General features: G+C 39.0%; 1 protein-coding gene and 1 long non-coding RNA gene across 3 annotated transcripts in view; one reads left to right on the plus strand and one right to left on the minus strand.

Moving 5' to 3' along the window:
* The window catches only part of FAM222B (family with sequence similarity 222 member B), a 41,428-nt gene that overhangs the window by 12,119 nt on the left and 15,414 nt on the right, over positions 1-13,895 (plus strand). The window lies entirely within an intron of this gene.
* LOC134149523 (uncharacterized) lies at positions 2,347-13,582 on the minus strand. The gene is made up of 2 exons (XR_009960457.1): positions 13,472-13,582; positions 2,347-3,736 (listed from the first exon to the last, which is right to left on the minus strand). It is a non-coding gene; the product is annotated as an uncharacterized LOC134149523 (long non-coding RNA).

Here is a 13,895-nt window from a genome sequence, read left to right on the forward strand (position 1 = left end):
TGTGCCATGCTGGTTTTATAAGCTTAGGGAAACAAGATTTCCAGCTAAATACATGAAACAGGTATATTGTATGTTGATTAGCGTAGAGCTGACCAAACTAATGTCTAGTGGAAAATGCGAAGAGTTGAACATCGGTTTTGTAAGGACTTTAGTAAAGTGATTCAGAGTTTATTTTAGTGAAAAAGCATATTTTTAATTATCGTTTTAATTAGTAGTTGATAATGCAGGGTTGTGCTAGAGATCGGGAGTTTACCGCCGCCTCATCTTTGGTACAGTTTATGTTCTGTGGCCTCTAAAATGGTGAACTTGAAACAGGAGGATCTGTTCTGGGAGTCGATGATATCTTTCGCTAAGATAAGTTCTGGGAAAGAAGCTGCATTCCTTAGCTCTTGCAAACATTTTTAATTGTTTTTTTTCTCACAACCTTAGTCTGATATTATCTTGTAAGTAATCGTTGCGTCATATTTGCTTTATTCTCTCTACTGGGAAATCAGCTAATTGCTTTTACTTTTTAATGGGTAGTGTTTGGGAAGCCTGTTAACTCTGAAATGTAGATGAGCAGCGCAGCAACTATTCCACACTGTGGTTTTTTTCAAGCTTTTCTGAAGTTTTGAGATGCAGTAAGTAGGAGAAGGGAGGCACAGATGGTTGGCACTTACTCTTGGATTGGGTAGTAGCCACAAAGTTACTCAGTATTTTAGACTTTCTCATAACAGAAAAACTACCAGTTCTGGTGTGCCTTGTATATAGGTATATCTATGGGAATATTTAGCCGGACTTTCCTTATGAAGTAGTATTATATGATATTAATTATTCATGATCAGTTTAATTCTTCTTTCTTGCATATTTAATTGTAATAGCATGTTGTTTGTCACAGTGATTTCCCAGAAGATCTGTACACCAAAGGAAGATAATTCAGGTATATAGTCTTAAATATGTCCATGCTAATCTTTGTTGTTTAACTTGGGAGCAGAGTAGGATATTATCAGATGTGTCTGGTGGAGAAAGAGCTATGCAAAATCATGATTTCACCTAATCTTTTCAGCTAAATTTTTCAAGCTGAAATAGCTAGTTTGACTTTAGTTGATGATGCTTACGTTCTACCTTGCTTATTTTATGAGCAAATGCTTAATAGAAGGGAGGACGTGACATTTGTTTTCTTCTCTGAGGGGCTAAATCTTTATCAAAGATTTCAGAAGTACAAATCAATTTCTTTTGGAAGTTGAAAGAAAGGAATAAGATTTTTATTGATTTCTCCCCCCTCCTGGTGATCAGAATAGCAGTGCCAAATGTTTGTGCGATTAAGATTTTTTCCTTTTTTGAAGATAGGCTCTTAGTGCTCCGTGTAAGAAAATATTGGAGACATAGGAACTGCAAATGCATTCACAATTTGATTTGCATTATCACAGTTCTAGAGCTGTTTCAAGCTTGTAAAGCACTTGATGAAACCAAATCCCTTGTGTTTAGAGAGCAGGATTGTTCTCTGAGATTTGCTGTAGGAGTCTAAACTTCTGAAAAATCTGTTTACAATGCGTCTGAAACAGAGGCTAGAGGACACAGTAGAGACTGTTATCTGTTTACTGCTCAGATAAGGAGGAGGAATAGATTGCTGGCCTGTTCCTGAACTCTGCTTAATGAATGGTTGCTAGGCAAATTGCATCTCAATCAGTTTAATCCTCAAGATGTCATTTACAGGTCTGCTCTTTGTGAGGGCCAGAACTATGCGCTTTCAAACTGTACAGGCCAGAAATTGCTAGCAAAGCAGCTTAGAATAGCAGTTCAAAAATTCAGTGTACATGTGTTGCTGCGTGGCCCAGTTTAAAGCTCCTGTTGTCATAGGGCCATCATTTCACGGGCAAGTACTAGATTAGATGTTCAATGATAGATAGGAGACAGCAGCATCATTAGCGCCTTTTCTGGATCAGCATGGCATATATCGTAACTTTTTGGCATGGGATTAACATGAAAGAAAACATTTCCAAATGGGGACTGCACTGCTGTCTTGTTGAAAGGTATTTATTTTTGACTGATTTGGCTCACAGTCCAGTGTGATTTTTGGGGGTGTATGTGTGGGGGTGTATGTTTGATTTTTTTGACAAACAGTTGAAACCGAGAGATGCTATTACCTGACACAGGACAGAAAACTAGAACTTGACCTCAGTGACGTATCCCTAAACTAAAAAACAAATGGTTGGGAGAGAGCATAGGTTGGTTACATAAAATCTTCAGTCTGTCTCTAAAGTAGTGGACTTTCTCCTTCAGAACCAATGGAGAACCAATTAAATGCACATGTAGGTATGTGTTATTTAAATATATTGGGCTCATGATTTAGTCCAAAGGAAGAAGTTTCCTAACATGGTTAAGCTTTAATGGTCTTTGTAAAGAAAGATAACAACATACTTGTTTTTATTGGTTTCTTGTGACAGAGATTAATTTTACTGCAATAAGAACATTGTTCTTTGCATGGCTACACCTTCCTTTAATTTGAAATTTACCATCTTTAAGCCATCTGTAGCGTGGCAGTAAACACTGTAAATTCAAACTGGAAAAGGCTGGACTTGTTGAATTGCTGAAGACGCTTTAGAGCTGTTTGTGGTTGTGATTTGTGTGTTAGTTATTAACAGTGCACATGAAAGTGTAGTATGTGAACTTTTCAGAGCTTGCATAGTTTGGATGTATGCTACTTTTGTATTATTCAAAATACTATTACAATTTTAGTAAAATGTTGTATTAATATGTGGCTTCTTTTAATAAAGTATGTGCAGAATATTCTACCATAGTCACCTGCAAAATGACAGTGGTGCTTACATCTTTACACTGTGGATAGGAAGAGGACTGTTGAACAGAAGACGACTTTGTGATCAGAGAGTGCTTTTCATGCAAATGAAGATTTTATTACAAGCTGCTGAATCAGGGGCTTGTGTAGAGAGTACAGCACAGAAGTGATACGATCACTCTGTCATAGCTTGAAATTTTGCCCAGGGTGTCTTTCAGATCACCGAAACAGGCAAGAAACATTTTTTTAAGGGCATTGCAGTAACTGATATAATATTTGGGGAGCGGGGGGTATTTTTTTTTCCTTTGTGATGCTGTCTATCTGCAGGATCTGCCCATGTCAACAGCCTTTATTTCAAATCAGTGAGGAACTGGAATGTGTAAGCATGTGGGGCAACAAAGTCCTAAAAACCCCTGTTCCTGATGGGATCCTGGTTCTGCTCCTGCCTGAATGGATACAGAATCTCATCTTTCTTGCAAGCTGGGAGCTGTTAGCATTGATTGTCTGTCCTTTCAGCTGGGATGGTCCCTGTGGCCTGTTACTGAGTCATCCAGAGGCTCTGTACACTCTCTTCCTGTCACATGGCTGTGTTTTCCTGCAAAGAGAACCCGTCCAGGATTGGCTCCTTCTGCTCCTTTTGTCTTTATTAGTTAATATTGTCTTCCCTACTTCCTTCTTTCATGCTGAGAAGCAGTTTGGTTTAATGAGGACTGTTGTTGCCAGCAAGTGAATGTACATGTGTAGTTACATAGGTATCTAAATCTTCCTCTGCAGATGGGTAGTATTCAGCATCCTAATGTGACCTTGTTAAACGTTCTCTGTTAAATTTCCTCCTTATTTCACTTGCAGTAAGCAGCTTTCCTTACAGAGAGGCATCGTAGTTATGAGAAATCTGTCTTCTCGTCCTCTTTCCAGAGGCATTGTCAGCATCAGTCCCGAGATACTTGAAGTCTGAATATTCTGCTTTTGCACAATCAAGAGGCATTCAATAAGAAAAGCAAGATGAAAAGAAGTTTAAGATTTAGGACTGAGATTTTTAGACACTTTTTCAGTGTACAGTTTTGAGTAATCTTAGTAAGGAAGGTCCAAAGCTTCCTTCATAAGTGATGACCCAGTACATGTGTGCTTGGGCATCTGTCAAAGTGGATAGCATGGGAGCAAGCAATATACTTAGCAGCCATCAAGTTTCATAGTTTATGTTTCCAGTTGTCATCTGGAGGTTCTAGAAGCAAAAGCTAGCTCTCAGTTTTATGGTCATAGATTCTCATTCTTGTACCTGACATCAGGATATATTTTTTTAATTATATGCATTCCTGAAGAGTTTCAGGATGGTAGGATGGAACCTTTTCACTGATTTTCTCATGAAAATTATCATAAGGATTATTCAGTGTTAAAATCTGGATTCTACTGGCTTCTGAATTCAACTTGAAATAAATATCTGGAGACTTTCTGATCTCCTGTGCAAGACTTGTCAGCTCTACTTGTTAAAATGACTACTGCCTGATCTTTTTCATGAGAAAACATTTTAAAAATCTTTGGGATGCTGTGTGATGTATTACTGAAAGGCAAAGAGCTACATCGTTTTATCCCAGAGGAGATCTAAATGCCTCACTCTCTATAGTTAGAAATTTCCACAACATACAGCATGGCAGATATTTAAAATCCTTTATATTATGAAGCATGGTGGCTATGGATATCTGTTTCTTCTGTGCTGCTGTTTGAGATCTGCAAGACTGCTACCTGTAGCTGGATTTGTACGTCTGCAAAGCCTCGTTCTCCTGGTACAGAGCACGTATCAGTGTGGATGCCCCATTCTAGTGGAATTATGTTCTTGTCACTTTTCAGCTAATAGTACCAAGCACTCCTCCAGAAGATTGTCAGTGTGCCGGGATCTCACAGCTGGATGCGTGGGGCAGTATCACCGGGGCGGGGAGGTAATAGGTTATTTACTCAATTAGTCATTATGTTTTGAATATGTTTTCTCTCATTTGGCAGGAGCTTACTTCTCTGCTCTTCACTGGAGACTTAAAATATGTGCCCTTGGCTAGAATGCTGGGTATGTGTTTCCTGTGTCTTTCTTCCTTCGAAATGGATTCCTGTTGCTCTTTGGCAGACCCTGAAGCAGCGATCTGTGGAGATAGTGTATTCGGAGCTAAAGTGACTTTACCTCTTTATTTTCTCTCCTTATTTATGTTTGTATGGGATCAGCTGATTCCCACATTATATGTGAAGCATTTGGGGAGTACTTAGACTTTGGATTACAACTGTAGCAACTGTAGGATGCAATCTCTTTCCTTTTTTTCCCCCTTCCCTAATTGCTTTGATCGGATCAAATAAAAAAGCATTGCTTTCAATTTCTAGCTTTGTAATTTCAAAGACAAATCTCTTGACATGCTCTAGTACTCTGGACCTGAGTACTTTCTTTTCTTAGTCTGAAGAAGCAGCTGTTTTGCACCTTTGTATCAGTGGTTACAATTTGCATTGGCTTTTATCTGCATCAAAAGACAAACAGAAGAGAGCAAGACATTGCAGAAATGGGAAGCAAGACTTAAATGGGAAATGAAAATATGTAATCCTTAAGTTCAAGTTAACACATGGAATAGAGAACAATTGCTGTATTGGATATTTGTAGCCCATAATTTCAGCAGTGTGACTTTAGATTTTAGGCTTTGAATTAACCACTAAAGGTTGGCTAATCCTGCAGCAGTTTAATACCAACATAAAATTTTCTGTGCTGCCAAGTGCCAAGCCTTTCTTCCCAAATGCTTTTTTTTTTTTTTTTTTTTGCTTATATCAACCACCAAAGCAACACTAAATTTGAGAAATTAGCATTCAAATGCTCCATAAGCTAAACACATGTCCAGACTGAAATACACTGAGATGCTGCTTCCCAGTGTGCTTGTGAGCGCTGCTCGGTAGCAAGCAGAGGTGCGAAGGCTCCGGCCATGCGGGCTTTGGAGAATTTAGAACTTTGTCCAGTGTCCTGAAAATGCAGTCCTAACTTCAGTTCTGTTTCTCAGCTAGGTGAGCGTTCTGGTTGCTGTCGTCTGTATCAAAATCAGAATCGTATCTGATGGCATTTTTAATTTTGTGGTATGCGTTAAGTTTTCAGAGTAGTGCTTTAAGCAAAGCGTGTGTTTCTCTCTGCATTAATAAGTCAGATTCGGCTATTCAGAGGAAGTTGATAAATTACTTTTCATTAAATGTCTGAGTGCCAAGGGGTTCAGTATATGTTCCAGGAAAAAACACATTAATTACAGTTTCTGTAGAGCATTTATCAATCAAATAGTTAAGAACAGTACTAACGCAGTTAATTGAAGGCAGAAAAATGTACTTTTTTAATATATTAGGCTTCAGCTGCTAGCTTGGTTACTTTACGATTGGAAAGATGAATTGTCTGAAATTAAAATCAAGCAATAGTTTGGGGGTTGCCTAAGTGACTACTTTTTGAGTGTACATTTGACCAGAGACTTGTGTAGTGTTTAGAGGTTTTGTGCTGCCTTCTACTGTGAAATGTAGAGTGGATGTCAAAACTGCTTGCGACTGTTACAGTTCAGGTTATTGGGAGCACAGAACTGGTACAAGTTTGTGCTGAGGTACCATTGGGTATGCTGCAGAAGCAGTATTTGTTCTTTTTTTTGCCCACACAGCCAGGTTGCTTTTACCATACAAAGGCATGTCTTATTGACTGTAGTACAGTTACAGCTGCATCTGTGTTCTGTCCATACAATTTACTTACTGCCATGTTTAAAAAAAGGCAAGGAGGGAGGGGGGAGGATACGCAAAAGCAGACAACAAACTCCTGCTCACCTCTTGTCAATAAATTTTATTGTGAAGTAGGAAATCTTTTGTGAATGTAAACTTTTGCTAATGTGCTTTGTAGCTGCTAAAAGAGTTAGGTGAGATTTCTTGAAAATGTGTTTTACTAGGTCTGCAGACAGAAATCTCTGGCTTTTGTGATGTGCAGAGCTTTTGAAAATGTCTTGCATGCTCGTGTTGGTTTCCCTGTGGCTATTTTGAACTGTCAGCAGTGAAACTGGCTTGTTTTTAGGCTTCTTGAGAAAACACTGAGAATAGCAGAGACTATTTACAGTAGCTCACAAGTAATGTATTTCGTGTTCATTGAGAGGTTAGGAAATGGCCTTTGAGTTTCTTGGAAGATTGATATGAAAAGCAGGTTTGCGTCAGTAGAAGTCAACAGGACACCAGCATTTTGTTCTAAAGGTTGGTGGGAAGATGCTATCTGTGAGCATAGTGGGTTCTGGTCCATCTCCTGTATTCCTCAGATGTTTTGTATTTTTTTGCTGGGGAGTGTTTTGTACTTGTGTTGCAGCGCCTATCTGAGGTTCTTAAAATGCTTTTCATCTTTACAGTAGGCTTCACAGTGTCTCCAAGTGAAGAATCTGGAGCTTTTAAATAATGATATGCGGATCTAAGAGTTGATGTGTTCAGGGTCTGGCAGGAAGCTGTGGCACTGCGAGGAATTGAACATAGATCTCCAATTTTGTATCTTAAATAAAAAATCTGCTTTGTAAATAGGTGGGGCCTTAATTCAGTGTTGAATAGCTACATACCAAACAGTCAATTAGCAGTGTAATTATACAGGTCAGAGTGGTACACATACATAACCAAGAAAAACTGAAATTAATTTCCCAAGTATGGTTGGTTTTCTATATACAAAAAGCACCGTAACACCTGTTCTGATAAGACTGAGCCACTTTTTCTCTTAATATGAGTTCAGTGTTTTGTTTTGTATGAAGTATAATGCATTCTGCCTAATCTTAATTTTGAAATATTTCTCATTTTCTGTTGAATCTATTTTTAAAATGGGACTTGAAGCATATTTTTCGCTATCTAGCAAATGTCTGGTTTGTTGTGTGTCTTGTATATAGATAAAATTTGTTCCAAGTTAGTTCTGAAAAAATACTTAAAAAAAAAAAAAAAACAGCTTGCAAGAAACAAAGGAAGATAGCTTCTTTCTTCCTTGGGAAACTATCATAGTCTGTAATTTCTAAAGAGATTTTAGAAGGAAAACCTGTCATTCTGTCAGATTCAGCCACAAGGATTTCTGTAAGTCATGATCCAGACTTCAGTTCTGGGCTTTTATAGAAAGCGTGGAATGAGTGATGATGATGATGGTGATCTGTGTGAAGGAGCCACTAGAGAGGGAAGTATCGTGTATTCTCTTTGCCAGTCGCAGTCACCTGCTTGCTATACTGCATGAAAAGCTTAATTTTCAGATCTGAGAAGGTCTGTGGTGCAGTGCTGGTGCAGGAGAATTGAGAGAAGAATTTGGGATTTTAGCTGAGTGTAGTAAGAAAGCATACAGCTCACGCATGTCCTTTGCAGTAATATGAAGTCCTGAATTACAACCTTGGGCTTCTTGGGTAGGAGAGTTGCTCATTAACACTGATGTAGTGCACATGCTTGCTAATGTTCTTGTGGTTATATTTGAGTTCTCTCTGCTATGGGGAGAGGCTCAGTGTGTATTTTGTTTTCTTATCGCTTAAAGGCAGAAGGAAGTTCTGTGTGAGGATGGAGAATGTCTCTGTTGGTGGAAATGTGTGGTTCCTCCATTACGGTCTGTGTTAGCAGCATCCTGTAATTTGATACAGTTGGCTATTTTGGCTGTTTCGTATTTGCTTTGGGTGTAAGTTACCTTTGCCAACCTTAATGCCTTCATGTTCACATGAAAACGCACACACGCTTATTTGTAAGGAACCATTTCTTATTTCATCATAGCTGCTCTGACATTATAGATGCTGCTCAAGTATATAGGAAGAAAGTGATTTTAGTTTATGCTGAAAATAAAGGATATTGTTGAGGATGGAATGTTTGTTTTGTTCTTTTCAATATCTTGTTGAAGAAAGTTTTCTTTGTGAATATTACAGTAACTGTTAGAGTCTGTGTTGCATTTTGTGAACCTGAATATCCTGAACAAGTTATGACTTTGACTATGCTATATTTACCTATCCTGTGATCTTAACTGCTGCAGGTTGTTAGCTATATATTCTTTGCTTCCTCTGCTAAAAGACTGTGCAGATTTATGCGCTGTGAAACGTAACTAAGATAATATCCCAGGCTGTCTTTTCATCTCCTTTACCCATCAATATAGTATTGAAAATCCTGGCATTAGAAGTTAATATATGAAAGGAGAAAGAAAATTAATTAAAGGTCAGAGTGCTTTATTATAGTGAAAATCAGAGGCAGGTAAAAAGTCATTCGGGTCACTTTTGCCTACAAGCAGGCTGATTTTCCTCTTTCTTGACATGCCCACGGTCAAAGTAGTATCTCATCTCTCATAACTGACCACTAGCATGGCTGTGTTTCGAGCACAGCCAGAAATACTCCTTTGAAGCTTTGGCCAGCCCTGGCAGTCATTCAGATTTGTCTTTTCTACATCTTTCCTTAGCCTTAGAAGAGGTCTAGAACACCTGGCAAGACCTACTTACATCCGTGTTGTCTATCAGTTCCTGCCACATTTCAAAATGCAGAGTTAAATCTAAAAATAGAAAAATAGGCTTAATAAGAGGTGATGGCTTTGAATAAAGTAAAATAAGCCACTGATTTGGGTCATGACGGGAAATTTATATCACTAGTTCTCTCTTCCAGCTTTCTTGAACTAAGGACTTCTCTGTTATGGGGAAAAAAAAAGAAAAATAAAAGAAATAGGGATAAACGCATGGAATTTCTTTAATATAAATTGTGGTCTGTTTCTAGTGCTCCCCTTAGCTGCTTCTAGGATTTTGACCTTGTATGTGTTATGCGATCAGCCAAGGTGGTATTGAATGCTCTGCAGTTTTTAATTTATCTTCACAGTGTTCTTCAACGGTAGAAAACTGTCATCCAGTACTATCCTTTAAAGAAGGAGCAACTGTGGCCTCGAGTGATTAAATGTTTTACCCAAGATTATGTCAGAAATATGTGGTGAGCCAAATATTTCACTTGATCTCCTTTATCATAGGATAGCTCCTTAATCATGAGACCAGTCTTCTATTATAAATTTGGTCAGAAAAACTAAAGCTCTGTGAAATGAGTGATGTGCAATTTTTGTCCGTTTCAGAGCAGTTATGTGGCTTCAGTAATGTTTGTAAAGTGCTTTGATATGCTTTGGTGAAGGGCAGAGTGTTAATAATTCAAATTGGAAGGAAGTTCTAAAGTAGTATGGGGATGACAACCATTTTCTGGTCTGTTAGTTAACAAAAATGCAAAATATAAATGGACGAATCAGCAGGAATTTAGTTTAACACTCCCTTCCCCCAACCACCTGCATGGGCTGAGTACAAAAAGCAGCTAATTGTCTGCTTTGCAGTGGAGATGAAAGAAGCTAGTCCTAGAACAGGAAAGGCTATTGAACTTTATGAAGGTGGTAAATTATCAACATTGAAAACCTTTTGAATTAGTATCTCTGCATACTCGGAAAGTACATTATTTGTTCTGATATTCCCGGTGTTTGGGAGTTCATGAAATAGCATTTTGTGACATGAATATTATGTTTCCGCTTGTGCAATTATGAGGTCAGTAAAACTGAAACTTGTTTTTGAAACTCTACACCTTCATCGTGTTTGGTTATTGTTAAAGGGTATCTTTAGTGAGGACAGGCACTGTTAATGGCTTTATCTTGGCCTAGCTAACTAGCTGTTTGCAGAATTGCGCAGTGATTTGCAGTGGGCAGACTGTAAGAGCAGCTTCATGTTTGTCCATTTTTCTGCTAGCAGTTTCATTTGCAAAGTGCAAGCAGGAGCAGGCTTCTTGCCAGCAACAGCTTCATTCAGATTAGGGCTTTAGTTCAATTATGTCCAATTAACTTTTATTGCAGATAGCAGTGATAATTACTTGCAAGTCAATTTTTTGGCTGTGGTTATCCCAAGGCTAAAGGCTGCGCTTGATGGATTTTAATAACTGAAGTGACGTATAGCTTTTCTTCTTCTTTCCTCCTCCCTCCCCCTTCTTTAGGCCTCAATTAGATGAAAGGTCAGAAGCTATGTAAAAACCCATCTTACAATTAAAGCCAACTGTTCTGCTCTTCAGCAGATGTGTAGTATTATGTTTTAAAAGAAACTATTGGGACTAACCTAAAAAAGACAAGATCATAACCTTGCTGCTACTTTATCCAAGGAGTGGGTTTGGGTTTGATGGACCTGATGTTGTGTGTGGTAGTACCTGCATGCTTTGAGCTGAGAGCTACAGCATCGCCTTTTTGTTACTGCATTACATTCTGTTCAAAATCACTAACCAAGGGCCTTCAGTGGTAGCCGTTGGGCGTAAGTAGTGTGATATGAACAATATTCTGTTTAAGTACTGTTACTCTAAAGGTTCTTATTTTTCTTCCTTGTTGAGCATTGGTATCCTGGCTTGGGGAAAAAGAGCAGAGCTATACTACAGCAGGTGCATTGCCTCTCTGAAAGCAGACCGTAAATTTAAATTCTCTTTGCCTTCCAGTCCAAACTGTTTAATTTTGTAGCCTGAGTAACATTATAAATGGAGGTCAGACTAAAAGGTGAAATGGTTTACAAGCAAAATCATAGTTAATTAAACTGCAAGAAACAAAAATTGATTTTGATTGAAACTGTTGCAGAGATCTGCAAAGAGTCTGTCTGAATTCCCAATGCCAAAAGCTTCTGTACTGGTAGGTGCTGACAATGCACTTACTCGATTCAAAAGGCGACTCTCTATTGTCCAGTGCTCCTATTTATTTACCCCCCCCCAAACACTTGATGCTATTGTGATTTATTACCATTTCAGAAGACTCTCTCTCTGCACCTTATTTTGCAGTTTTCCATTTATAAAGCATTAGAAGGATATGATGCCAGCTGATGATGAACGCAGTGGTGGGTTAGTAATTTTTTATAGGAAACAGTAAGGTTTCTCTCTGGCTTTGCAGCAGTCCTGCGCAAGTGGACGTTTGGGTAACTGCCCAAGAACAGAGGGTGTTAAATGGCTAGAGAAAGGCAGGAAGCGTGCAAGATCACTCAGTGCTGTGTCAGCCCAGACACTGTCGAGGGAGGCATGGCTGACTGAAGAAATTATATTGAACATCAAGGTTGGCAGGGAGTTCAGCAAGTGCGATTGACATGAACAAATTAAAAAAAAATAAAACAAAACTAGATTTTGGGTTACTTTGGGAGAGGGAAAAGGAATGAGGCTCGTTTGGTCTTGAGCAGCCTGCCAGGGGGTAAATGAGACACTGAATTTCCCTTGGAGCATGAAAATTGGCCTGGATTCAATTATGTTTCCTGGCAAGTGCCTATAAACATTTGTACCAAAGAAAGTTTGCTAGTCAGTTTTTGTTTTTGTTTGGAGCATTTATATATGCTGAACTTGGAATGTGCAGTGTGTGTTTGGGGTTTGCTATAAATACTGTCAATGATTATGGAATTTCACGTGGCTACCTTGTGAATATTGAGGAGAAGTGAAGCATATCAGTCAGCCATAAGTACTTAACAACCCTCGCACGGCTTATGGGACCCCAGGGTGCTGGAAACTTGGAATAGTTTAGAGCTTTTCTTTTGTGTGGGTAGATGCTCCTGCTTCCTCTAGTCCCCAAGCTTTGTGAGCAAGTCTGCAGTTAATCTTGGAATTTCAAACATGCATGTTTACTTTCATGAATCTAACTTTAGACTTCACCAGCTTGCTTTCGTCTAAACCAGCTCAGTTTCCCATATTTCACTGGCCAGGGATGGTTTGTGGGGAGCGTTTCCTTTGTGTGCTTACCCCATAAGGCCTCCTGAGAGCTTCAGACACTGCTGTATTTAAGAACTTGGCAATAACTCTGAATGTGTGGCCTGTTTATATAATGATAAAACTTGTGTTAGAGTGTTAAAAGTTTCCTAGCTGTTTCGAGTTGCTTTTCTTCTAGGATTTACTCTGGGTTGAAGAAGTCTCCCCTGGTCTGGGGAACATTTGGTCAGGAAGAGACAATATTAAATCTTGAATATCAGCCAGAAATGATGCATTTTTTTTTAAGAAATTTGTTCAGTACAGACAGACAAGAATCATGATCAGTTTTGCTGAGACTGATTTTTAGCTGTATAGGGAGAGTTCCCCTATGCAAAGGGTAAAGGTGAGTTTTTCAGTCTTCCCCCTTGACCTGATGACTTTTGGTAGTGAGAGAACTCCCTCTGAAAATCAGTGCACAATGCACAATGCTACCAAGACCAAAAAAATACACGGAGATGAAGGTAAGGTAGAACGTAACAAATGTAGGGATGTTGTAAAACCAAACACTGTAAATCCCTGTTATGTTTAACATGTTTTGATTTAATATTAATAAATCTTAGGAGAAAAAAGATCTGTTTCTTTGCCTAAACAAACTGTTTTGTAGCGAGTCCTGCAGTACCTGTGCTATTAGATTATATCCTACAGTCAGATTGGATTAAAATTGCTTGAACGAGAGGCATTTATTTATTTGTTCTTATGATTGCTTTTCTCTAGAAAATATATTTTCAACTTTTTGTACTCCAGACAGAGCTCATTACACTGCTTTTGGTGGTATACAGAATCATTTCTAAAAACAATAAAACTTAATTTGCTAGTCTAGTAGAACAGCAAATTAACCAAGGTTTTACAGCTGCCCTTCATTGCTGTGTGTCCAGGCTTACTGGTCAGCTTAGTCTCCAGTTTGCAGCTAACTGGTTTAGGAGACGATGTTAGCGAGTCTGGCCAAATGCAAAAAGAACTCAGTTCTTAACTCACCGTGCCAGGTCCCATTCCCCCCAGGAGCAGGCCTTCCGCGGCTGGAGGGGCTGGCGCGGCAGCCCGGCGGGGAGCTTTGCAGGTGCTGGTGCCCACACAAGTTGCAGCCACGGAGCCAAGTCTGTTAGTGAGAATTCTTGACATGCCCTGTTCAGTTTATCTCCTGCTCTGGACTAATTAGGAGCAATAAAACGGAGCGCAAGTGAGGATGATGGGCCGAGCTGCCTTTGTGCCAGGACCCTGAGCTGTTGACCCGAGACAGTGTGTGGAACAACAATCTGAGACAGCCATTAATGCTTACCTTAATCCCAAATACAGTTTATGCAGAGGATTTTAGTTCATTTTAAATGTATGCTTTGTCTGAATTGGCTGCACTAGTTCATGCTGAACATCATTCAGGACAGAAAAAAGAAGAAATCAGGTG

Source organism: Rhea pennata, chromosome 20 (genome assembly GCF_028389875.1).
Source record: "Rhea pennata isolate bPtePen1 chromosome 20, bPtePen1.pri, whole genome shotgun sequence".
Classification (NCBI taxonomy): domain Eukaryota; kingdom Metazoa; phylum Chordata; class Aves; order Rheiformes; family Rheidae; genus Rhea; species Rhea pennata.